Source organism: Balaenoptera ricei, chromosome 2 (genome assembly GCF_028023285.1).
Source record: "Balaenoptera ricei isolate mBalRic1 chromosome 2, mBalRic1.hap2, whole genome shotgun sequence".
In the NCBI taxonomy this organism is placed as follows: domain Eukaryota; kingdom Metazoa; phylum Chordata; class Mammalia; order Artiodactyla; family Balaenopteridae; genus Balaenoptera; species Balaenoptera ricei.
This window is the reverse complement of record NC_082640.1, coordinates 73,269,927-73,293,947: the sequence shown is the minus strand read 5'-3', so window position 1 is coordinate 73,293,947 and position 24,021 is coordinate 73,269,927. Positions and strand designations below refer to the sequence as shown.

At 40.0% G+C, this 24,021-nt stretch overlaps 1 long non-coding RNA gene across 2 annotated transcripts in view; it reads left to right on the top strand.

The window, feature by feature from the left end:
• The window catches only part of LOC132360436 (uncharacterized), a 40,573-nt gene extending 18,256 nt beyond the window's left edge, over positions 1 to 22,317 (top strand). Inside the window, exons 8-9 of one of the 2 annotated variants that reach the window (XR_009501099.1) lie at positions 331 to 502; positions 21,966 to 22,317. This is a non-coding gene — a long non-coding RNA (uncharacterized LOC132360436). The remainder of the gene's footprint in view (positions 1 to 330; positions 503 to 21,965) is intronic. The other variant, XR_009501100.1, reaches the window with a different exon arrangement.
• The last annotated feature ends 1,704 nt before the right edge of the window (positions 22,318 to 24,021 follow it).

Here is a 24,021-nt window from a genome sequence, read left to right as displayed (position 1 = left end):
CCTTTTGCTCTTATTAGGCTAAAACTCAAAACCCTTCCCTTGGCCCCTGCCTGCCTCTGCCTCATCTTGACCCTTCTCCCCGGTCCATCCCTCTCTGCCCGCAGCTGCATTAACCTCCCCGCTTCCCCCAACCTTTCCGCTCCACTCACCCAATGATCACAGTTCAAATGGCATTTCCTAGGGAAGTTTCCCATGAAACCGCCCTGTCTTGGGCAGGTCTCTTTAAGTTTTCATTAACCATGCTTCTTAAGAATAATTACCTCCATTTAAAATTACATATTCATGAGTGTGATTATTTGATTAAGCTCCATCTTCCCTACTGGTCTCTAGGCTCCGTGAGAGGAGGGGCACAACTGCTCACTATCGTATCCCGGGACCCTTAACCCAGTGCCTGGCACATAAAGAGGTTCTCATGGAACATTCTTTGGATGAATTTCAGAGAGGTAGACACTGAGTGGAGAACACATACAACTATGAATTGGAGTTGTTGTTTTTTAAAAAGGTCAGTACGTTTGAAGGTAAAGTAAATTATTCTCAAAACTTCAAGACAGGGTTACTCATAAAAATCAACACATAATGGATGAGATTATCTGTGCACAGAATCCAGGGAGAAAAGAAATCCTAACAGCTTGTCAAAACCACAGAGGAAGGGCAGAGAGGATTTTGGGGTCTGGAGTATATGGTCAAGTCAGAGAGATAGGGAGAGAGGGCAGGGAGCAGTGAGGCCCTGGGCATACCTGGGTTAAACGCTGGCTCTGGAGACTGGTTGGTAACATGGTCTGTCAGACCACGTTAATGGGTACAATTAATGGGGACCCAGGGTGAGACAGGTGCCATCAAGCAACCGTCAAAAATGATTTGTAGACGGGCCCAGTCGGGGAGTTGGGAGCCAGCGAAATCTATAAGTAGAGATCAGTAACCGACCATCAGCGTGTGGTCTACCTGATGAAAGTGCATGGCATCTATGAGAAGGGAGGCCTGAGTACCAGAAGTTCCCACTCCCTGTTTTTTGGATGGAGGAGTGGTGCCCAGCTAGCTCATGGTTGACTGATGACTCTGACCGTGGAGACCATCCACACCACGAGGCTTTGTCTCAGGTTCCCCAAACAGCCCCTGATCATAGACTAGGCTTAACGTGGAGCCTTCCTGCTATAGTGGAGAGAAAAACTGGCCCACTGTGGTAGGTTGAATAATGGCCCCCACAGATGTTCATGTTTAAATCCCTGGAACTTGTCAGTATGTTACCTTATGTGGCAAAAGGGACTTTGCAGATGTGATTAATAAGGATTTTGAGATGGGGAGATTATGCTGGATTATCTAGATAAACCAAATGTAATCTCAAGGGGGAGGCAGGAGCACAGGGTCAGAGAGAGATGGGAAGATGCAATGCTGCTGGCTTTGAAAATAGATGAAAGGCAAAGAATGAGGGACGTCTCTAGAAGGTGGAAAAGTCAAGGAAACATTCTCCTCTAGAGCCTCCAGAAGGAATGCACGCATACCCTCACCTTGATTTTAGACCAGTGAAACTGACTTCAGGCTTCTGAACTCCAGAACTGCAAGATAATAAATCTATGGGGGGTTTTGTTGTTGTTTTTATTTTCTTTTTATTGAAGTATAGTTAATTTACAATGCTGTGTTAGTTTCAGGTGTACAGCAAAGTGATTCAGTTATACATATATGTCTTTTTCTTCAGATTCTTTTGCCTTATAGGTTATTACAAAATATTGAGTATAGTTGCCTGTGCTATACAGCAGGTCCTTGTTGGTTATCTATTTATATACAGTAGTGTGTATATGTTAATCCCAAATTCCTAATTTATCCCTCCCCCCACCCTTTCCCCTTTGGTAACTGTAAGTTTGTTTTCTATGTCTGTGGGTCTATTTCTGTTCTGTATATAAGTTCATTTGTATCACTTTTTTTTTTTAGATTCCACGTATAAGACAGTAATATTTGTCTTTCTCTGTCTGGCTTACTTCATTTAGTAAGATAATCTCTAGGTCCAAATCTGTGTTGTTTGAAGCCACTAAGTTTGTGGAAATTTGTTACAGCAGCCGTAGGAAACTAATACAGTAGGTAATATGAGTATCTGGTCAACAGTTTATTTATTTATTTATTTATGGCTGTTTTGGGTCTTCGTTTCTGTGTGAGGGCTTTCTCTAGTTGCGGCAAGTGGGGGCCACTCCTCATCGCGGTGCGCGGGCCTCTCACCGTCGCGGCCTCTCTTGTTGCGGAGCACAGGCTCCAGACGCGCAGGCTCAGTAATTGTGGCTCACGGGCCCAGCCGCTCCGCGGCATGTGGGATCCTCCCAGACCAGGGCTCGAACCCGTGTCCCCTGCATTGGCAGGCAGATTCTCAACCACTGCGCCACCAGGGAAGCCCCCTGGTCAACAGCTTAATACCTGGATCATACATGAGTCTCTGGAGAGTTTAGTTGTTTTCATTCAGTTCCCCTGGGCCAGACCACTGTTAGAGGCATAGACCAAATTTCTGGATCTGCTGAGAACCAGTATGGCTGACCTCAACTTCCCTAAGTTCCTTCCTTCCACCCTGGGAAGCCTGGCCTGACCTGAGGCACCACTGGCTCTTCTTTGTAGAGATCACGCTGGTCGCTGATAATTACTCATTATGTGTGGGCTATTAGGTGAGCTCTTGGGAATAGAGCACAGACTTTGCCACCAGAAAGGCCTGAGTTCAAATCCCTTCTCCATGCCACTTGACAGTCACAGATTGTCAACAAGTTACTTAACTTCCTTCAATCATGGTTTCCTAACCTGTAAAACAGAGGTGACATCTTCCTGCTTTATAGTGCGGCTATACGGATTGATAGAGGTAATGTATGTCTAACACCAAACACAGGATCAGGACCAGAGTAGGCATCCAAACAAGGTCACCCCTTCTTCCTCCCACGTCCCACCTCCACCGTGAGCCTTCCCCGTGCTCAGCTGTTTTTTATGTGGGACTCTTCAGCTACTTCCTCTGTAGCTTTGCAAGCCCTATGGTGGCCCTGTCTTTTGTTAGCACCCTGACTACCAATCAATGACCTCAGTGTCACCCTCCCAGTGACCTGATGTCTAGTTGGGATTTCCCCAGAAATGGTATCTGAGACAAGGATTGCAGCACGGGTGGTTTGTCTGGGAGATGGTCCCAGGAAATACCAGTGGAGAGGTGATGTAGGGGGAGGAAGGATATGTGATCATGTAAGTTGCCACTGGGTTCATCTGGGGCTTAACCCCCGGGAAACTCTGGGAGACGGTTATCCCACCCAAGGGGCAAGGCAGTTGGGGCATATACCTAATCTTTCTTTTTTTGGGGGGGTGGGCAGCAATTAATTCTCCAGTACCTCCTGACTGCTGCACTCATGGGCAGAACAGTCTCTGGCACCAAAGAATCCTCAGGCACAGGGATGCAGGTACTAACGGCTGGCAGGGGTGGCAGGAACTGTGGGTGTAACACCAACAGTTCTGCCTGACCTGAGGAGCATCTTCTAAATGCATGGGCTTCCTGGTCACAGCTCCCACTCTGGTCTTAACCTTTCCTTGACCACTAGTGAGCTTAACATACCTATTGCAGTGTTCTGGACTAATGGCCTCCTAGTCGCAGGCTCTCCCAATTCGCAAAATGATAAACAGAGGAAATTTATAATTGTCTTTGGATTTGGGATGGGAAGGAACACCATTTCTGCAGCAAACCAAAGGCTGCTTTTTCTGCTATATGCTTTGTATTATACTTTCAAATAACCTACATACCTACCTCCATTTGGCAAAGTTTAAAGCCAAAATCTGCATATAGTAATGGCTGTTTAAGCCCAAGAAAAAGTTTTCATCACCTTTTAAAACCTTTACTTCTGGGACTTCCCTGGTGGTCCAGGGGCTAAGACTCTGCACTCCCAATGCAGGGGGCCCGGGTTTGATCCCTGGTCAGGGAACTAGATCCCACATGCCGCAACGAAAAGAGCCCGCATGCTGCAACAAAGATCCCGCATGTGGCAACGAAGATCTTGTGTGCCGCAACTAAGACGCGGTGCAGCCAAATACATAAATTTTCTTTTTAATTTTTAAAAAAAGGAATATATTTTTAAAAAAAATCTTTACTTCTTTCCCCCATCCAATCACCTAAATGTTACAACCTCTCAGGGGTTTTGTTATCATTACCTGAGAATATTTTAAAGCACCCAGATAATTGAGAGCCCTAATTAATAAGTTTGGATAATAGGAGGGTCACCATATGAAATGCCTGCTGATCATTGACTGGATAAAGCACAGAGGAGGCATTTCAGATGTGCCCAGCCCTGAAGAGCCCACTCTGACACCCTGATGCTATTCATCATTAAGCCATATGTGTCGAGTGCCTGCAAGGTGCAGGGCACTGTGCTGGGTGCCGTGAGGCACAGAGAGGCTTGAGAAGGTTTCAGGAAAAAAGAACTTTCCTTCCCCAAAGCAACTCTGACTCTGTTCCAACTTCACTACTAGAGTCTTTTTTTTTTTTTTCCAGCCTTATCCAGCATCCTCTTATACAATGAACTCCTCAGTAGGAGGGATCAAAGCCTCATACCAAATGGCTGACAGGGGCCTCCAAGGTCCTGTTGGTGTGCAGAGACTCAGAGGGGAAATAATCATTAGCCTGAAGTGACCCAACCCACAGTGATAGAGCTGGGCCTGAAATCTTTGCCTTTGTCCCTAATGTCTGCTTTCTTCACATTTTAAGCTGTTACCTGACCTTTGCGCTAGGGGGGTGCAGATTAATTAGGGGCTGGGCTCTGAGATAGCTTTCTAAGAGCGCGTACTGGCAAAGGAGACTTCCCCAGCTGTCCCACTCTCCACTTGGCAGCTGGCAATCTTTGCTCCAGTGAGCCCGGCAAACCCTCTGCTGCCTAAACTCCTCTGAACACCCTTTTATCTAAGCACTGTTTCTCCTCTGACCACTATATCAAAATCCTATAGGAAAATCATTTTAAATGTTCATTCTTGGGCCCCTCCCCAGACCTACTGAATCAGAACCCATCCCTGGGACTCGAGCCAAGGGAGCTACACTTGTAACAAGCTTTCCACATGTTTCAGACCACACCAGAGTTTGAGAACCATCAGCCTATGGGCTGCAGCCCAGCATCCTCAGGGTGGCTTAGAAGCCTGGCACCATCTGGCTCTGCCTACCTTCTGACCTACCTCCCTCAGCCAGATTGAGCTACTCCCTGTTCTAGAAACAGATGTTGCAATGTCAAGCCCTGCATCTTTGCTCACTCTGTTTCCCCTGCCTGTTTGCTTTTCTTTCACTAATTCTAGCAAGCAAATTCCTGTTCCTCTTCCAAGGCCCTCATGAAATGTCCCTCAATCTCTGTCACTCCCCTTAACTCCTTCCCTACGAAGACTCACCTACTCTCTCCTTCCTTCCTTCTCATAGCTATTGATAGCTGCCTCTATCACGGCACTTTTCTTATTGTACTAATGAGTTCTAAGGCTGTACCTCAGACCAGGGCTGTGGGGAGCACACATTGTTCACTTGCGCATATTAGAAAAAGGCACCTCTTCTTCCAGAGCTAGACACACAGCTCGGCAATAGGAGAACAGGCTGGATCTCAGCTCACTCGCCCTTCCACAGGCACCCGAGTGCAGGACAGAGCCTGTCGACCATGTGCAGAGGCTCTGCGCCTGTTGCCTCTACCAATGGCGAGCTCCTGAGAGTCCCTGGTGCTTGTTCATGTTTGTGCATCCCCAGCATTAAAGTCTGGCCCTGTAACGACTCTCCATAAAAGGTTTTATAAGCTGCTGTGAACTGAACGCAGCCTGTAAGCACAGGCAGGCTTGCTCCACACAGGCGTCGTCAAAACCTGTGAACTGCAGAAAGCCCTCAGAGCAGCAGAGGCATGATGAGTAATGTCATCTGTTCTGTTCTCCGTGGATTCTGGATATTTTAACATCTGCAACTGGAAATTGTTTAGAGCTGTGAGACTAAAATAGATACCTACAGCAGTCCGGGATCTCATCCTTCACTCTGTGGACCTACAAAAAAAAAAAAAAAAAAACCCTTGTCTACTTCCCCAGGAGGTAAATCTGTCTGAGACTGGTTGTTACTAAGGCCACTGGAGAAATCACGTGACTGAGAAGCCCTCCGTTGGATCCCTTCTGCACAACTTGCTCAGCAGTGAAGTGGGGACACCCATCAGGCCCTTGGGGACACAGTCAGCTGCAACAACAGAGCTCCTGAGCCATGTTTCCGACTTCCTGTTGACCTGTAGAGAAGGGACATGGAATGGCTGTAGGGTTGGTCCCAGTTCCCAAGACTTTAAGATTCCCATTACTACAGTGAGAATGTATTCATGTATGACTTGATTACTTTCTTTAAAAAAGTCATTATGACATTTCAGGACAGGGCTATTTGCTAAACTTCCATCAATCCCAATCTAGGAGAGGCATAGGCTGGCTCTTCAGATGATTGAAATTGAATTCCTATTTTGTCTTTAATCACTGAGGCAGTGACTAAACAATTAAGTTGACGAGTTGAGGGAAGGAGATGCAGGAGGAAAATAACCATACAAACATAAGCTGAAAGATTAGTTCATATGTAGCAGGAAAAGAACTAGGGACTTCAGTAGTTGACAGCTTGTTTTCTACTTTCACCAAAAATGATATTAGAGGGGAATAAACAGTTCTAATCTTTCCTCCTACTCAGTCCACTTTCTAAGGCTTATATTTTATCGTTTTACAGGTTGAAGCACATTTAATCTTTCACAACAAACCTTCAATGTCATTGTTATTAACCCTAACTTATAGACGAAGAAACTGAGGTTCGGAACTCATCACCCAAATTCAGACCCATCAGACCACAAAACAAATCCTGAGCTTTGCATGTGAGGGACATCAACATGTGTAAGACAAAGTTATGCCTTCAATGGTTTGCAATCTAAACCAGAATAAACAACATAAACAACATAAACAACAATTAGAAAACAAAAGATTGAGGTAGAAGAGAGAGCATTTAGGTCTTATATTGATCAAAGAAGTCTACGTGCAGGAGACAGGAATTGAGTTGGGCTTTGGAAGTTGTGCGATAACCACATTCAAGACAAGACATGAAAATATTTTGAGGGTGATAAGGTGTTTTTTGTTGTTGTTGGGTTTTTAAATAAGTTTATTTATTTATTTATTTATTTTTTTGGCAGCCTTGGATCTTCATTGCTGCACACGGGCTTTCTCTAGTTGCGGTGAGCGAGGGCTACTCTTCGTTGCGGTGCACGGGCTTCTCATTGCAGTAGCTTCTCTTGTTGTGGAGCACAGGCTTCAGTAGTTATGGTGCACAGGCTTCAGTAGTTGTGGCTCATGGGCTCTAGAGCACAGGCTCAGTAGCTGTAGCGCACGAGCTTAGTTGCTCCGTGGCATGTGGGATCTTCCCAGACCAGGGCTCGAACCTGTGTCCCCTGCATTGGCAAGTGGATTCTTAACCACTGTGCCACCAGGGAAGTCCCTGTTGTTGTTTTTATACAGTTAGTACCAGAGCAGGGATTTGAACTCACTTCAGTGCTCATCACAATTTCATTTGCACCCTAAACCTTTTAAAATACACTATATTTTTAGGGCAGTTTAAAGTTACCAGCGATAGTGAGCCAAAGGTACAGAGATTTCTCTTATACCCCCTGCCCCACACATGCATAGCCTCCCCCATTATCAACATTCCCTACCAGAGTGGTACATTTGTTACAAGTGATGAACCTACACTGACACATCATTACCACCCAGAGTCCACACTTTACGTTAGGGTTCACTTTAGGGTCATTCTATGTGTTTGGACAAATTTATAATCATATAGAATAGTTTCGCTGCCCTAAAAATCCTCAGTTCTCCACCTATTTATCCCTCCTTCACCCCTAACCTCTGGTGACCACTGATCTTTTAACTGTATCTAGTTTTTCCTTTTCCAGAATGTCCTGTAGTTGAAATCACACTGTATGTAGCCTTTTCAAACTGGCTTCTTTCACTTAGTAATATGCATTTAAGTTTCCTCCTTGTCTTTTCATGGCTTGAGAGCTTATTTTTTATTTTACTGCTGAATAATCTTCTATTGTCTGGATGTACCACAGTTTATCCTTTCACCCACTGAAGGACATCTTGGTTGCTTCCAAGTTTTGGCAACTATGAATAAAGCTTCTGTAAACATCCATGTGCAGGTTTTTGTGTGGGTATAAGTTTTCACCTCCTTTGTGTAAATACCAAGGAGAGTGATTGCTGGATTATATGGTAAAAGTATGTTTAGTTTTATAATAAATTCCTAAACTGTCTTCCAAAGTGGCTGTGCCATTTTGCATTCCCACCAGCAAAGGATGAGAGTTCCTGTTGCTCCATATCCTTGCCAGCATTTAGTGTTGTCAGTAGTCAAGATTTTGACCATTCTAATAGGTGTATAGTGGGATCTCGTTGTTTTAACTTGCATTTCCCTGACGGCATATGATGTGAATCATCTTTTCATATGCTTGTTTGCCATCTGTATATATTCTTTGGTGAGGTGTCTATTAAGGCCTTTGGCCCATTTATAATTGGGTTGTTTGTTTTATTATTGTTGAGTTTTAAAAGTTCTTTATATATTTTGGATAATAGTCCTTTATCAGACGTGTCTTACACAAGTTTTTTCTCCCAGTCTGTGGCTTGTCTCCTCATTCTCTTCATACTGTCTTTCACAGAGCAGTTTTAATTTTTATGAAGTCTAGCATATCAATATACTCTTTCATGTAATCATGTCCTTGGTATTGTTCCTAAAAAGACATTGCCATACCCAAGATCATCTAGGTTTTCTTCTATGTTATCTTCTAGGAGTTTATAGTTTTGCATTTAGGTAATTTTGAGTTAATGTTTGTAAAGGGTGTAAGGTCTGTTTATGTATGTATGTATGTGAATGTTCAGTTGTTCCAGCACTCTTTATTGAAGAGACTATCTTTGCTCCATTGTACTGCCTTTCTTCTTTGTCAAAGAGCAGTTGACTATATTTATGTGGGTCTATTTCTGGGCTCTTTATTCTTTTTTTAAAAATTTTTATTTTTTATTGGAGTATAGTTGATTTACAATGTTGTGTTAGTTTCAGATGTACAGCAAGGTGATTCAGTTATACATATATACATATATCTATTCTTTTTCAGATTCTTTTCCCATATAGGTTATTACAGAGTATTGAGTAGAGTTCCTTGTGCTATACAGTAGGTCCTGTTGGTTATCTATTATATATATATTTTTCTATGTGGTACTTTTTTTTTAGGTTATTAGATGTCCTTATGTATATTACTTTTTTTTTAGTTTATTTATTTATTTATTGGCTGCACTTGGTCTTTGTTGTGGCGTGCGGGGCTCTTTGTTGCATGCTTCTCTCTAGTTGCAGCACACGGGTTTCTCTAGTTGTGGCACATGGGCTCTAGAGTGCAGGAGCTCAGTAGTTGTGGCACATGGGCTTCTGTAGTTGTGGCTCACGGGCTCCAGAGTGCTTGGGCTCAGTAGTTGCGGCATGTGGGCTCCAGAGTGTGCGGGCTCAGTAGTTGCAGCCCAAGGGCTTCTCTCTAGTTGCAGTGCATGGGTTTAGTTGCCCCCCAGCATGTAGGATCTTAGTTCCCCAACCAGGAATTGAACCCGTGTCTCCTGCATTGGAAGGCAGATTCTTAACCACTGGACCACCAGGGAAGTCCCTGGTTATCTATTTTATATATAGTAGAGTGTATGTGTTAATCCCAACCTCCTAATTTATCCCTCCTCCCCCAACTTTCCCCTTTGGTAACCATAAGTTTGTTTTCTAAGTCTGTGAGTCTGTTTCTGTTTTCTAAATAAGTTCATTTATATCATTTTTTTTTTTAGATTCCACATATAAGTGATATCATATGATATTTGTCTTTCTCTGTTTGACTTACTTCACTTAGTATGATAATCTTTAGGTCCATCCATGTTGCTGCAAATGGCATTATTTCATTCTTTGTTGTGGCTGAGTAATATTCCATGATACATATATACCACATCTTCTTTATCCATTCATCTGTCAATGGACATTTATTTAGGTTGCTTCCATGTCTTGGCTATTGTAAATAGTGCTGCTATGAACACTAGGGTGCGTGTATCTTTTCGAATTATGGTTTTCTCCAGATATATAACCAGGAGTGGGACTGCTGGATCATGTGGTAGCTCTGTTTTTAGTTTTATAAGGAACCTCGATACTGTTCTCCATAGTGGCTGTACCAATTTACATTCCCACCAACAGTGTAGGAGGGTTCCCTTCTCTCCACACCTGCTCCAGCATTTATTGTTTGTAGACTTTTTGATGATGGCCATTCTGACCAGTGTGAGGTGATACCTCATTGTAGTTTTGATTTGCATTTGTCTAATAATTAGCGATATTGAGCATCTTTTCATGTGCTTTTTGGCCATCTGTATATCTTCCTTGGAGAAATGTCTATTTAGATTTTCTGCCCATTTTTTGATTGGGTTTTTTGGTTTTCTGATATTGAGCTACATAAGTTGTTTGTGTATTTTGGAGATTAATCCTTTGTCAGTTGTATCATTTGCAAATATTTTCTCCCATTCTGTGTGTTGTCTTTTCGTTTCCTTTGCTGTGCAAAAGCTTTGAAGTTTAATTAGGTCCCATTTGTTTATTTTTGTTTTTATTTTTATTACTCTAGGAGGTGGATCTAAAAAGATATTGCTGTGATTTATGTCAAAGAGTGTTCTGCCTATGTTTTCCTCTAAGAGTTTTATAGTATCCAGTCTTACATTTAGGTCTTTAATCCATTTTTAGTTTATTTTTCTGTATGGTGTTAGAGAATGTTCTAATTTCATTCTTTTATATGTGGCTGTCCAGTTTTCCCAGCACCACTTATTGAAGAGACTGTCCTTTCCCCATTGTATATTCTTGCCTCCTTTGTCAAAGATTAACTGACCACAGGTGTGTGGGTGTATTTCTGGACTTTCTATCCTGTTCCATTGATCTATAAGTCTGTCTTTGTGCCAGTACCATACTGTTTTGATTACTGTAGCCTTGTATTATAGTCTGAAGCCAGGGAGACTGATTCCTCCAGCTCCATTTTTCTTTGTCAAGATTGCTTTGGCTATTCAGGGTCTTTGTGTTTCCACATGAATTTTAAGGGTTTTTTTATTCTAGATCTGCAAAAAATTCTAGGCTCTTTATTCTGTTCCATTGATCTAGCTGTCTGTTTTTTCCACCAGTACTTGATATTAGCTTTACAACAACTCTTGAAGCCGGTTAGTGTCAATCCTCCAACTTTTTTCTTCTCCTTAATTATTGTGTTAGCTATTCTGAGTCTTTTGTTTTTCCATATAAACTTTAGAATCAGTTTGTTAATATCCACAAAGTAACTTGCTAGGATTTTAATTGAGATTGTATTGCATCTATAGATCAAGTTTCAAAGAACTGATATCTTGACAATATTGAACCTTCCTATATATGAACATGAAATAGCTCTCCACTTATTTAGTTCTTTAATTTCATTCATCAGAGTTTTGTAGTTTTCCTCATAAAAATCTTGTTCATATTTTGTTAGATTTATACCTAAGTATTTCATTTTGGGGGGTGCTAATGTAAATGGTATTACTTTTTTTAGATTAACTTTTTTTTAAATTGAAGTATAGTTGCTGTACAATATCATGTAAGTTAACAGGTGTAGAATATAGTAATTCACAATTTTTAAAGGTTATACTCCATTTATAGTTATTATAAAATATTGGCTATATCCCCCATGTTGCTCAGTATATCCTTGTAGCTTCTTTTATAACTAATAGTTTGTACCTCTTACTTCCCTACCCCTATATTATCCCTCCGCCTTCCCTCTCCCCACTGGTAGCCACTAGTTTGTTCTCTATATCTGTGAGTCTGCTTGTTTTATGTTATATTCACTAGTTTGTTGTATTTTTTATATTCCATATATAAGTGATATCATGATTTGTCTTTCTCTGTCTGACTTATTTCACTTAGCATAATGCCCTCCAAGTCCATCTATGTTGCTACAAATGGCAAAATTTTGTTCCTTTTTATGGCTGAGTAGTATTCCATTATATATATGCGTGTGTGTGTGTGTGTGTGTGTGTGTGTGTGTGTGTGTATATATATATATACCACATCTTCTTTATCCATTCATCTGTTGATGGACACTTAGGTTGCTTCCATAACTATAAATAAAATTAGAAAATGAAAAACTCACTGGTAAAGGCAAGCATACAGAAAAGGTAGGAAATCATCCAAACACAAAGCTAGTAGGGAGGTTAAAAGACAAAAGTAGTAAAATCATCTATATCCACAATAAGCAGTTAAGGGATACACAAAACAGTTAAATATAAAATATGATATCAAAAACACTAATCAACAGCACAAATGCAGGGTTTTTAAAATGCATTTGAAATTAAGAGATCAGTAACTTAAAACAATCACATATATATAGACTACTATACAAAAACTTCATGGTAACCACAAAGCAAAAATCTATAATAGATATAAACACACACACACACACACACACACACACACACACACACACACTAATGGAATCCAAATGGTATTATATTTTAAATTTCAAATTCACTTATTCATTGTTGGTATGTAGGAAAGCAATTAACTTTTATATATTAACCTTGTATCTTGTGACTTTGCTATAATGGCTTATTCAGGAGTTTGTTGTTGTTGTTTATTCCTTCAGATTTTCTATATAGATGATCATGTAATTTACAGACATAGTTTTATTTCTTACTTTCCAATCTGTATACAATTTATTTCTTTTTCTTGCTTTATTACATTAGCTAGGACTTCCAGTACAATGTGAAAAAGCAGTGAGAGGGGACATCTTTGCCTTGTTCCTGATCTTAGCAGGAAAGCTTCGAGTTTCTCACCATCAAGTAGATGTTAGTTGTAGCATTTTTGTAGATATTCTTTATCAAGTTGAGGAAATTCTCCTCTATTGCTAGTTAACTGAGAGTTTTTGATCATGAATGGGTGTTGAATTTTGTCAAATGCTTCTTCTATATCTATTGATACGATCATGTGATTTTTCTTCTTTATCCTGTTGATGTGATAGACTACATTAAATTGAACATTGAAGCAGCCTTCTTTACCTGGGATAAATCCCACTTGCCCATGGTGTACTATTCTTTTTATACATTGCTGGATGCAATTTGCTAACATTTTGTTGAGGATTTTTGCTTATTTGTTCATGAAAGATATTGGTTCACAGTTTTCTTTTCTTGTAATATCTTTGGTTTTGATATTAGGGTAATGCTAGCCTCATGGAATAAGGAAGTATTCCCTCTGCTTCTAACCTCTGAGAGAGATTCTAGAGAATTGATATAATTTCTTCCTGAAATGTTTGCTAAGATTCACCAGTGAACCCATCTGAGCCTGGCTTTCTGTTTTGGAAGGTTATTAATTATTGATTCAATTTCTTTAATATATATATAGGCCTACTCAGACTGTCTGTTTCTTCTTGTGTGAGTTTTGGCAGATTGTGTCCTTCAAGTGATTTGTCCATTTCATCTAGGTTATCAAATTTGTGGGCATAGAGTTGTTCATAGTATTCCTTGATTATCCTTTTAATGTCCATGGGGTCTGTGGTGAAGTCCCTTTCTTCATTTCTGATATTAGTAATTTGCATCTTCTCCCTTTTTTTCTTAGTTATCCTGGTTAGAGGATAATTTTATTTTCCTTTTCAAAGAACCAGCTTTTGGTTCCATTGATTTTTTTTCCCTATTAATTTTGTTTTCAATTTCATTGATTTTTGCTTGAATTTTTTTAATTTTTTCTGCTTACTTTGGATTTAATTTGCTCTTTTTCTAGTTTCCTAAGATGGAAGTTTACAAGATTGATTTTACATCTTTCTTTTTATCTAATATATGCATTCAGTGCTATAAATTTCCCTATAATCGGTGCTTTCACTGCATCCCACAAATTTTGATGTTCTGTGTTTCCATTTTCATTTAGTTCAATAATTTTTTAAATCTCCCTTGAGATTTCTTCTTTGATCTATGTGTTATTTAGAAGTGTATTATTAATTCTCCAAGTAGTTGGGAGTTTTTCCAGCTATCTGTCTGTTATTAATTTCTAGTTTAAATCTACTGGGGTCTGAACACAGACATTGTAGGAATTCTATTCTTATAAATTTGTTGAGGTTTGTTTTGTATTTTATGGTCCAGAATGTAGTCTATCTTGGTGAATGTTCCCTGTGAGCTTGAGAAGAATATGTATTCTGCTGTGATTGGATGATGTTGTCTAGAGTTGTCCATTATATCCAGTAGATTGATGGTGTTATTGAGTTCAGCTAGGTCCTTCCTGCTGGATCTATTTCTGATGAAGAGTTGTTGAAGTCTCTAACTATGATAGTAGATTCATCTATTTCTCCTTGCAGTTCTATCAGTTTTTGCCTCGCATAGTTTGACTTTCTGTTGTTACAGAAAGGGATGTTACATCTCGTTAAAGAGTTGATCATAAGGGTTTTTTAAATTGCAGTTTTTAATTAAACTTTTTATTTTTTGAGGTAATTGTAGATTCCCATGTACTGGTAAATAGTACAGAGAAATCCCATATATCCTTTATCCAGTTTTCCCCAACGGTAACATCTTACAAAACTATAGTATAATATCACAACCAGGATATTGATATAAAATCAATCCACCAATAAGAATCAGGTTTCCCCAGTTTTATTTGTACTCATTTGAATGTGTGTGTACTTAATTACATGTAATTTAGTCACATGTGTAAGTTCATGTATTCACCACCACAGTCAAGATAAAGAACAAACTCCATCACCATCAATTTCCTTAATGTTGACTTTTTATAAAACACCACCCCTCTCTTTTCTCCTCCTCCCACCCCAGTCCCTAATGCCTTGTAACCACTAATCTGTTCTCCATTTCCATAATTTTGTCATCTCAAGAATGTTATATAAATGGGCAAAGGAACTGAATAGACATTTCTCCAAAGAAGACGTAGAAATGGCCAATAAGCTCAACATTATTCGCCATCAGGGAAATGCAAAGCAAAACCACATGAGATACCGCTTCACACCTGCAAGTATGGCTATTATCAAAAAGTCAGTGTTAGCAAGGATGTGGAAAAATTGAAGCTCTCATACTGTGCTGGTAGAAAATTAAAATGATGTAGCTGCTTTGAAAACAATCTGGCAGATACTCAAAAGATTAAACAGAGTTATCATATGACCCAGCAATTCCAGGTGCTTGGTGTATATCCAAGAAAAATGAAAACTTACGTTCACACAAAAACTTGTATATGAATGTTCGTAGCAGCTCTATTTGTAATAGTCAAAACCTGGAAATAACCCAAATGTCCATCAACAGGTAAGTATATAAACAAAATGTGGTATACCTATACAATGCAATGTTACTCATCAGTAAAAAGGAATGAACTATTATATACGAACTAGCATGTGTTAATTTCAAAATACTTATGCTGAGTGAAAGAAGCCAGGTCAAAAAGAAAAAAAAGAGTACATACATACTATATGATTTCTTATATAAATATATAATTCTAAAAAATGCAAACGAATCCATAGTGACAGAAAACGTGTCAGTGGTTGCTGGGGATTATTTCTTAACTTACCCTTTGTTATCAATTTTTTCATGTTTTTATTTTGTTATATATGAACTTTTACATTAAAGTATAAAAAGATAAGATATAGACAGAATAGTGCACAAATCATAAGAGTACGAATTATCACAAAGTGAACACACCCATGAGACCTTGTTGTGGAAACAAGGTCCCTGTTTCTCAGGGGTGGTATTTTGGGCAGAACAATTTTTTGTGAACTGTCAGAGATAAACACAGCTGGACATTAGTTAAAGTGGTGAAAACAGATTTATTCAGAAACCACTGACAGTAGGGGGAGAGCTGAGCACCAGTTCTATTCGTGCAGAGGGAATGGGGGAGTAGGAAGGAACTGAAGTAGGAAGTAGGAAGGAGCTGTCAGGGAAGTAAAAATTGCAAAAAGCTGGACAAGGGTGTTAGTCCACATGAAAGCCATCTCGATTTGCTAACTGCTTATTGATTGAAGTTAGGCTTATTTTTTTTTAATTTTTTATTTATTATTTATTTATTATTATTATTTTTTTATTTTTGGCTGTGTTGGGTCTTCGTTTCTGTGCAAGGGCTTTCTCTAGTTGCGGCAAGCGGGGGCCACTCTTCATCGCGGTGCGCGGGCCTCTCACTATCGTGGCCTCTCTTGTTGCGGAGCACAGGCTCCAGACGCGCAGGCTCAGTAGTTGTGGCTCACGGGCCTAGTTGCTCCGCAGCATGTGGGATCTTCCCAGACCAGGGCTCGAACCCGTGTCCCCTGCGTTGGCAGGCAGATTCTCAACCACTGCGCCACCAGGGAAGCCCGGTTTACTAATTATTCATTGAAGTTAGGCTCCTGCCCTCGCATAGAGACTGGGAGGTAGGGGCCCTATCATCGGGTGTTGCTGAAGCAAACAGTGCATGATTTTGGCAGCCTTGGGTTTTCTCAGACAGACACTTTAGGGTGCCCTTGAACGGTTAGAAACTGTTAGTTCAAGTCTTTACAGTCAAAGTTGAGGCCTCATCAAGAAGAGGGCTCAGTAGAGGCTGGCTAGAGTTTGGTCAAGGAGAGAATCTTTGTCAGCATAACTGTCTCACAGATTGAGGACTTTCAAAATCATCCTCCTACCACCACATTATGATAAGCAAAAAAAAAAAAAAAAAAAAATAGCTCTGTGTATTTCCAAATGACCTATCTCACAGAAACCACACTAGGTAACATCTAATGTGCCTATCAGCTTTGAAATCCTACAGTACTGTCCCTGGCTATTTTGTCTCTATTTGAAGATAGAGGTAAAGAAATGGGCTGAAAAGACAGTACACAGAAGTTCTGGGCAGGGGGATGGAGGCTGTAGGAGGTTATGACCTTCCTTCCTCTGCAAATTTTCATGTGGAATGCACACTCTGTTGCCTGAATTACTTTGCACAAATTCCCAGGAAAACCAGGCAAGGAAGTGGGCAGACTGTGGAGTGAACCCCAATTCAAATTCTGATTATGCCATTTAACTTTATTTCCATGAGCAACTTAGCCTCTCCTGGCCTCACTGAGCTTTGCAAAGCCATGATCTTTGGTGGGTCCTGCTCAAGGTGCACGCACAGCCACGCCTTCTGAGGCAGGTTCTCCAAGGCTCTGCCAGCTGCGTGGCCCAGACTCAAGGCCGTACTCTCGGAACCTGCACCAACCACCATTCTCCAGTCTGCTTCCTTTCCCCACACCTGCTCCTGACAGTGGGTGTGGGTGTGAGCGACTGGAAGGAAGGCAACCAGGAGATGAAAGAAAGCGAGCAGACGCCCCTCCCTGCACAACTTCCACTCAAGCCCTGCCAAGGCCTCCATGGGGGAGGCACCTGCCCAGCTCTAGGAGAGGGGGCATTGAAATGAACTTGGCCAAGGAAATAGTACCTAAAGCAACTGAATATGCCCTTGAAAATACACTATTTTAATAGCTAGATATGGTTGAAAAGGTTTTGGACCAGAAAGAGATGTCACAGAAGTTCCCCTCTACCCAGTTGGAAAGGGATTTGGCCAAGCAAATTAGATAGCTAGGAAAGACAAAACCGTCTCTGTTTATATGCTTCATTGGGCTTGAGACCTCTCAAACGACGAGTTACAGTTGCTAACTACCCCCCTGGGGGGTAAGGAAAGCCCAGACCTTCAGGACCCAGAGGTCTGGCTACCCTCTTGGCAGGGGAGATAATGTGGTTCACTCCTTTGTGGAATTTTTTTTTCCCCTGGGGAAAAATAGTTTTTCTCAGTAGGATATCAACATGCCTAACCACAGGCATCTGGACTTTCTCCTATTGGTAAAGGGAACTTTAAAGCATTTCAAGTAGGGGATAGATATGATTGTATCTGAGTTTCAGAATACTCACCCTGGTTCCTACCACATCTTTTACTTTTTCTTTAATTTTTAAAATTTTTTTCTTTTACTTTTAAATAAGCTTTTTTATTTTAAGTAATTGTAGATTCACATGCAGTTCTAAGAAATAAGACAGAAAGATCCTGTGTATTCCTTTCCCAGTCCCCATGGTAACATCTTACAAAACCATGGTACATTAATCACAACCAGGATACTGACGATTGATACAGTCAAGAAACAGAAAAGTTCCATCACCATAAGGATCCCTCATGTTGCCTTTTTAAAGCAACATCTACTTCCCTCTCACTCCTACCGCCTCCTTAACTCTTGGCAAACACTAATCTGTTCTCCATTTGTATAATTTTGTCATTTCAAGAATGTTAAATGAATGGAATCATACACATACATGCCTTTGGGAATTGCTTTTATCACTCACCATAATACTCTAGAGATCCATCCAGGTTGTTGTGTGTATCAACAGTTTATTCCCGTTTTTTGCTGAGTAGTATTCCACAGTACGGATGTACCACAATTTTTTCTAACTACTCACCCGTTGAAGGACATCTGAGTTGCTTCCAGTTTGGACTATTATGAATAAATCTAGTATAAATATTCGTGTACAGGCTTTTGTATGAACATAAGTCCTCATTTCTCTGGGCTAAGTGCTCAGAATTGCAAGTACTGGGTCATATGGTAGTTGCACGTTTTATTTTTTTTTAAAGAAACTGCCAAACTATTTTTCAGAGTGGCTGAACCATTTTACATTTCTGCCAGCAATGTATGAGTAATTCAGTTTCTCTGCGTCCTTGCCAGCATTTGGTGGTGTCACTGTTTTCTATTTTTGCCATTTCAATAGATGTGTATTAATGTTCCATTGTAGTTTTAGTTTTTGTTTCTGTAGTGAAATGATGTTGAATATCTTTTCATGTGCTTATTTGCCATCTGTATATTCTCTTCAGTGAAATGTCTCTTTATGTCTTCTGGCCATGTGCTAATTGTGTTGTTTGGTTTTTATACTGTCGAGGTTTGAGGGTTCTTTAAATATTCTAGATACTAGTCCTTTGTTGGATATGTGGTTTGCAAATATTTTCTCCCACTTTGTAGCTTGTCTTTTTATCCTCTTAACAGAGTCTTTCTCAGAGCAAGTTTTTAATTTTGATTGAGCCCAATTTATTCATTTTTCCTTTTATGGATCATGCTTTTGGTGTCAAGTCTATGGACTCTTTCAGTAGCCCCAGACCCTAATGATTTTCTCCTAAGTTTTTTCCTAAAAGTTTTATAGTTTTACATTTACATTTAAATGTATAATCCATTTTGAGTAAACTTTTGTATAATGCGTGAGACTTAGATTGAGACTTTTTTTTGCCTATGAGTGTCCTATTGTTCCAACATGATTTGTTAAAAAGACTATTTTTTTTCCATTGAATTACTTTTGCATAATTTCAAAAATCAGTTGGACATATTTGTATTGGTCTCTTTTTATGTTCTCTATTCTATTCCATTGATCTATATGTCTATTTCTCTGTCAGTACCACACAGTCTTGATTACTATGCTATATAATATGCCTTGAAATCAGGTAGACTAATTTCTTCCACTTTATTCTTCTTTTTCAAAATTGTTTTAGCTATTCTGGTTTCTTTGTCTTTCCATATAAATTTTAATATATTCTTGCCTGTATCTACAAAAAAAAAATCTTGCTTTTTTTTTTATAGTAATTGTATTAAACTTATCTATCAATTTAGGGAGAATTGGCATCTGTACTATGTTGAATCTTCCAATCCTTGAATATGGTAGGTCTCTCCATTTATTTAGATCTTATTTGATTTCTTTCATCACTGTTATGTAGTTTTCAGGATACAAGTCCTGTACATACATTGTTAGATTTACACCTAAAACTTTGGGGATTTTTTTGAGTGATAAAACATGGTATTGCATTTAAAATTTTGGGGTCCAAATTGCTATTACATAGAAATCCAGTTAGTATTTGTATGCTTTTCTTATAGCCTATGACCTTGTTGGACTTATTAACTCTATGAGGTTTTATTTGTTTTTAAGATTCCTTTGGGATTTTTCTACCTAGATGATCATGTCCTCTGCATATAGGGATGGTTTTACCTCTTCCTTTCTAATCTGTATACCTTTTACTTTCTTTCCTACCTTATTGTACTGGTTAGAATTTCTAGCACTGTGTTGAATAAGAGTGATGAGGATGGAGGTACATACCACCAGCACAACCACTCAAGAAAGACTGACCAGAATTTCTGTACCACAGTTACAAAGTTCTGGGACAGAGAACCTGATTTGGCCTACCTTGAGTAAGGGTCTACCTGTCATCCAGTCATTTGTGACAAGTATGTACAGGCACATGAACTTCTGTCCTCTGCTCAATAAAAGCTTTGGAGCAAGCTCTCAGAGTAGGTTTTGCAAGAGGGTATAAGGATGGGATGAAAATGAATTACAATGCTGGGACTCCCCTGGTGGTGCAGTGGTTAAGAATCCGCCTGCCAGTGCTGGGGACATGGGTTCGAGCCCTGGTCCGGGAAGATCCCACATGCCACAGAGCAGCTAAGCCCATGTGCCACAACTGCTGAGCCTGCACTCTAGAGCCTGTGAGCCACAGCTACTGAGCCTGAGTGCCACAACTACTGAAGCCAGCGTGCCTAGAGCCCATGTTCCATAGCGAGAGGAGCCCGCGCACCACAACGAAGAGTAGCCCCCGCTTGCTGCAACTAGAGAGCCAGCGTGCAGCAATGAAGACCCAACACAGCCAAAAATTAATTAATTAATTAATTAATTTTTAAAAAAAGAAAATGACAATGCTAACACAGTATGTGATCCCTGCTAAGAGATGACATCTATCTATTTAATCCTGACAAGGTTCACTGGGAGGTATGCATCTTCCCAGATCCAGATTTGGTTAAGCCCCACCATTCACAGATCTTTTCTCTGATAAACATGGAACTCCATGATGCAGTAAGAAAAAACCTAGAATTTCTTGCTAACGACTTGAAGATAAGGGTCAGAAAATGAAGGACTTACAGACTAAAATGATGGGAACTTGGCAAAAGATTGAGTGCTCCTGGCAACTAGTACAGTGCATAGAACACAGCAGTCTTCACTAAATGTGACTGAGTGAATGACAGAATCTCATAACGACCTGGAAGAACACGCCAAAGAAGAGACTTATCCTGAAATGAGCTTCCTACTAAATTTGTGTTTTATCTTTAAATTTTTAATTTCACAGAACACATATAAATGTGTTTTTAAAATGAGAACCTAACAGATAAAGCTAATATCCTCTCTGACTACCACTTTGAATTCTTGCCTCCTTTCCCACTCTCCAAGAGTAATCCCTGGTATAAGTTAGATGTATATACTTCTAGACTTTCTGTAATACTTTCATAAATGTGTTATATGTACCCATCAGAAATATATAATATTGTGTAGGTTTTAAGAATATATGAATGGTAGGGACTTGCCTGGTGGTCCAGTGGGTAAGACTCTGCGCTCCCTAATGCAGGGGACCCGAGTTCAATCCCTGGTCGGGGAACTAGATTATGCATGCATGCCGCAACTAAGAAGCCCGCATGCTGCAACTATTAAAAGATCCCGCATGCCACAACAAAGACCTGGTGCAGCCTAAATAAATAAATAAATAGAGGTGCTTATAAAAAAAAAAAAAATATATATATATATATATATGAACGGTATTCTTTCAAATTGCTCTTCAGTTTCCTTTTTTTCATTAAAAAAAAAAGTTTTTTATTTCTAGTTGACCTAGAAAGAGACCTAGCTCATTCGTTTCAATGGATACATAGTATTCCTTGGTATGTATGTGCCACAATCTGCCCATTCCCTTACTGAAGGGTATTTAAGTTGTTTTCATTGTTTTGTTATCATCAAAAATGGTGCAATAAACAACCTTGTATTGTTTCTATATGCACGTGTGTAGAAGATGGCAAAAAAAAAAAAAAAAGTCACAATCTCCACCCTCCCTGTATCCACGCACTTTGCAATTTGATTTTGCAGCTCTTCCCACCAACAGGTAAAGTTCTTTTTCCTCCCCCTGAATCTAGGACGACCTTGGACTTAATTCAGCCAATAGAATGCAGCAGACACGTCAGTGTGCCAATTTCAAGCCTAGGCCTCAAGAGGCCTTGAATGCTTCTGCTTTCTATCCCTTGGAGTTTTGTCCAGCCACCAGGTGAACAAACCCAGGCCAGACTGTTGGGGAAAGAGAGACCACACCGAACAGAGTTGAGCTGTGTCAGCTGAGGGCACCCTACACCAGCCAGCCCCCAGCTATCCCAGCAGTGGACTGCTGACAATGACTGAGCCAGAGGAAATCAGAACCGCCTAGCTGGGTCCAGCCAAAGTTGCCAACCTGGAGACCTGTGAGCTAAATAAATACTTGTTCTAACAGCAAAAGTTATCTGATACAATGTGTGCAGATATTTCTTTAGAGTAGATTTTTTTCAAACTTTAGTATGTATCAGTATCAGCTGGTGGGGTTTTAAAATCAGATTGCTGGGCACCACTGATTTAGTAGATCTGGGTGGGACTTGAGCATTTGCATTTCTAACAAGTTCTCAGGTGACGCTAATGACGCCGGTCCAAGGGCCATACTTTGAAAATCACTGCTGTAGAATATATAACCTAAAAATGGTATTGCTGGGTCATGAATTATAAGCATATTTAATAGCTAATCGATACTCCCAAGCTACCATCCAAAGTAAATATATCCTTATTGAAATTTTAAGGGATAAAAGAATTAGTCACTGAAACAAAACTTTTAAACCGGATAGTATGAGGAACAAGTGTGAATAAAGAAAGTATCAGCATGAAGGGGGAAGTAACTCACTAATTCTTGGGGTTGGAAGATGGAGCAGGAAGCTGATTAACAGTAATATTTATGACCCAAGCACAGAGTATGAATGATGAAGTAAACCTGAAATGTTAAGCCAAGAAAATAAATAGTATTTCATAATACTGCATATTACAGTATATACTAGAGCTGGACGTATAAGGAGAAGGTGCTCTAGAAGAGTATTCCTTCTTCTAAAGAAATAACAGGGGAGAGAGAGATAAGGTCCTAAATGGTCAGTCCCCACCCTCATCCCTCACCTCACTTCCCTTAGTTCTCCATGCCAGCTGCCCTTGAATGAAACCTCCTCTCTCCCACCACAGGGCCTTTGCACTTACTGATTCCTCTGCATGGAACACTTCCTCTTTCTTTCTGCCCATATTCAACCAAGTTAATTCCCATTTAACCTTAAGGTTTTAGATCTAATTTCACTTAATCAGGAAAGCCTAATCTCCCAGACTAGGTCAAATTTCACTATTATAAACTCTCAACACACTGCATTTCTCCTACACAGCACTTAATACAGTTGGGATTTTACCTTTATTTGTGTGTTTATGTGATTCATGACTATCTTACCCTCCCAGAAGGGCTGAGAGTGTGTCTCTTTTGAGTGACCATTGTAACCTCAACACTTTGTCTGGCAAAGAGCAGATACCCATAAATATGTGTTGGATGAATAAAGTAGGGTTTTGCAAAAGCTTTCAATGAACCTGAGGTCAAGATTGCAATGGGAAACATTCAGAAGAGGAAAAAAGAAGAGGAAACAGAAGTACTATCTTCATAATAGTACTAGAGGGTCTATCACACTAGAGGGTCACAGAATAGCAATGATGAGCTCCTGTCTGTTTGAACAACCATATCAAAAGAGTATTGGATACTGGACCTCTGATCTCCTGGAGAGAAGTTTCTACTGGTGTACTAGTGGGTTCTATTTAAGGTCCAGCCCTATTCAGTATTTTGAACAAGACAGAAAGCTTGCCTATCTTGTTTGCAGATAAGATGAAAGTCAAAAGGTTTATTTTGACAGAATTTAGATTAAAAATAATACCATGGAAATACAAAGCCAAAACCAATAAGATAAAGGTCAATAGAGACACTGTCTATGTTAAATCAATCTTGCAAGTACCTGATACAGAAGAGAAGCTGGGTTTGACTACATGGTTTATGTAAAAAAAGACTTGATTGCTGACAACAAATTCATTATGAACAAATGCCATGATACAACTGGTAAAAAATGGTAACTGTCCAGAGGATGGGAACTGATGGTC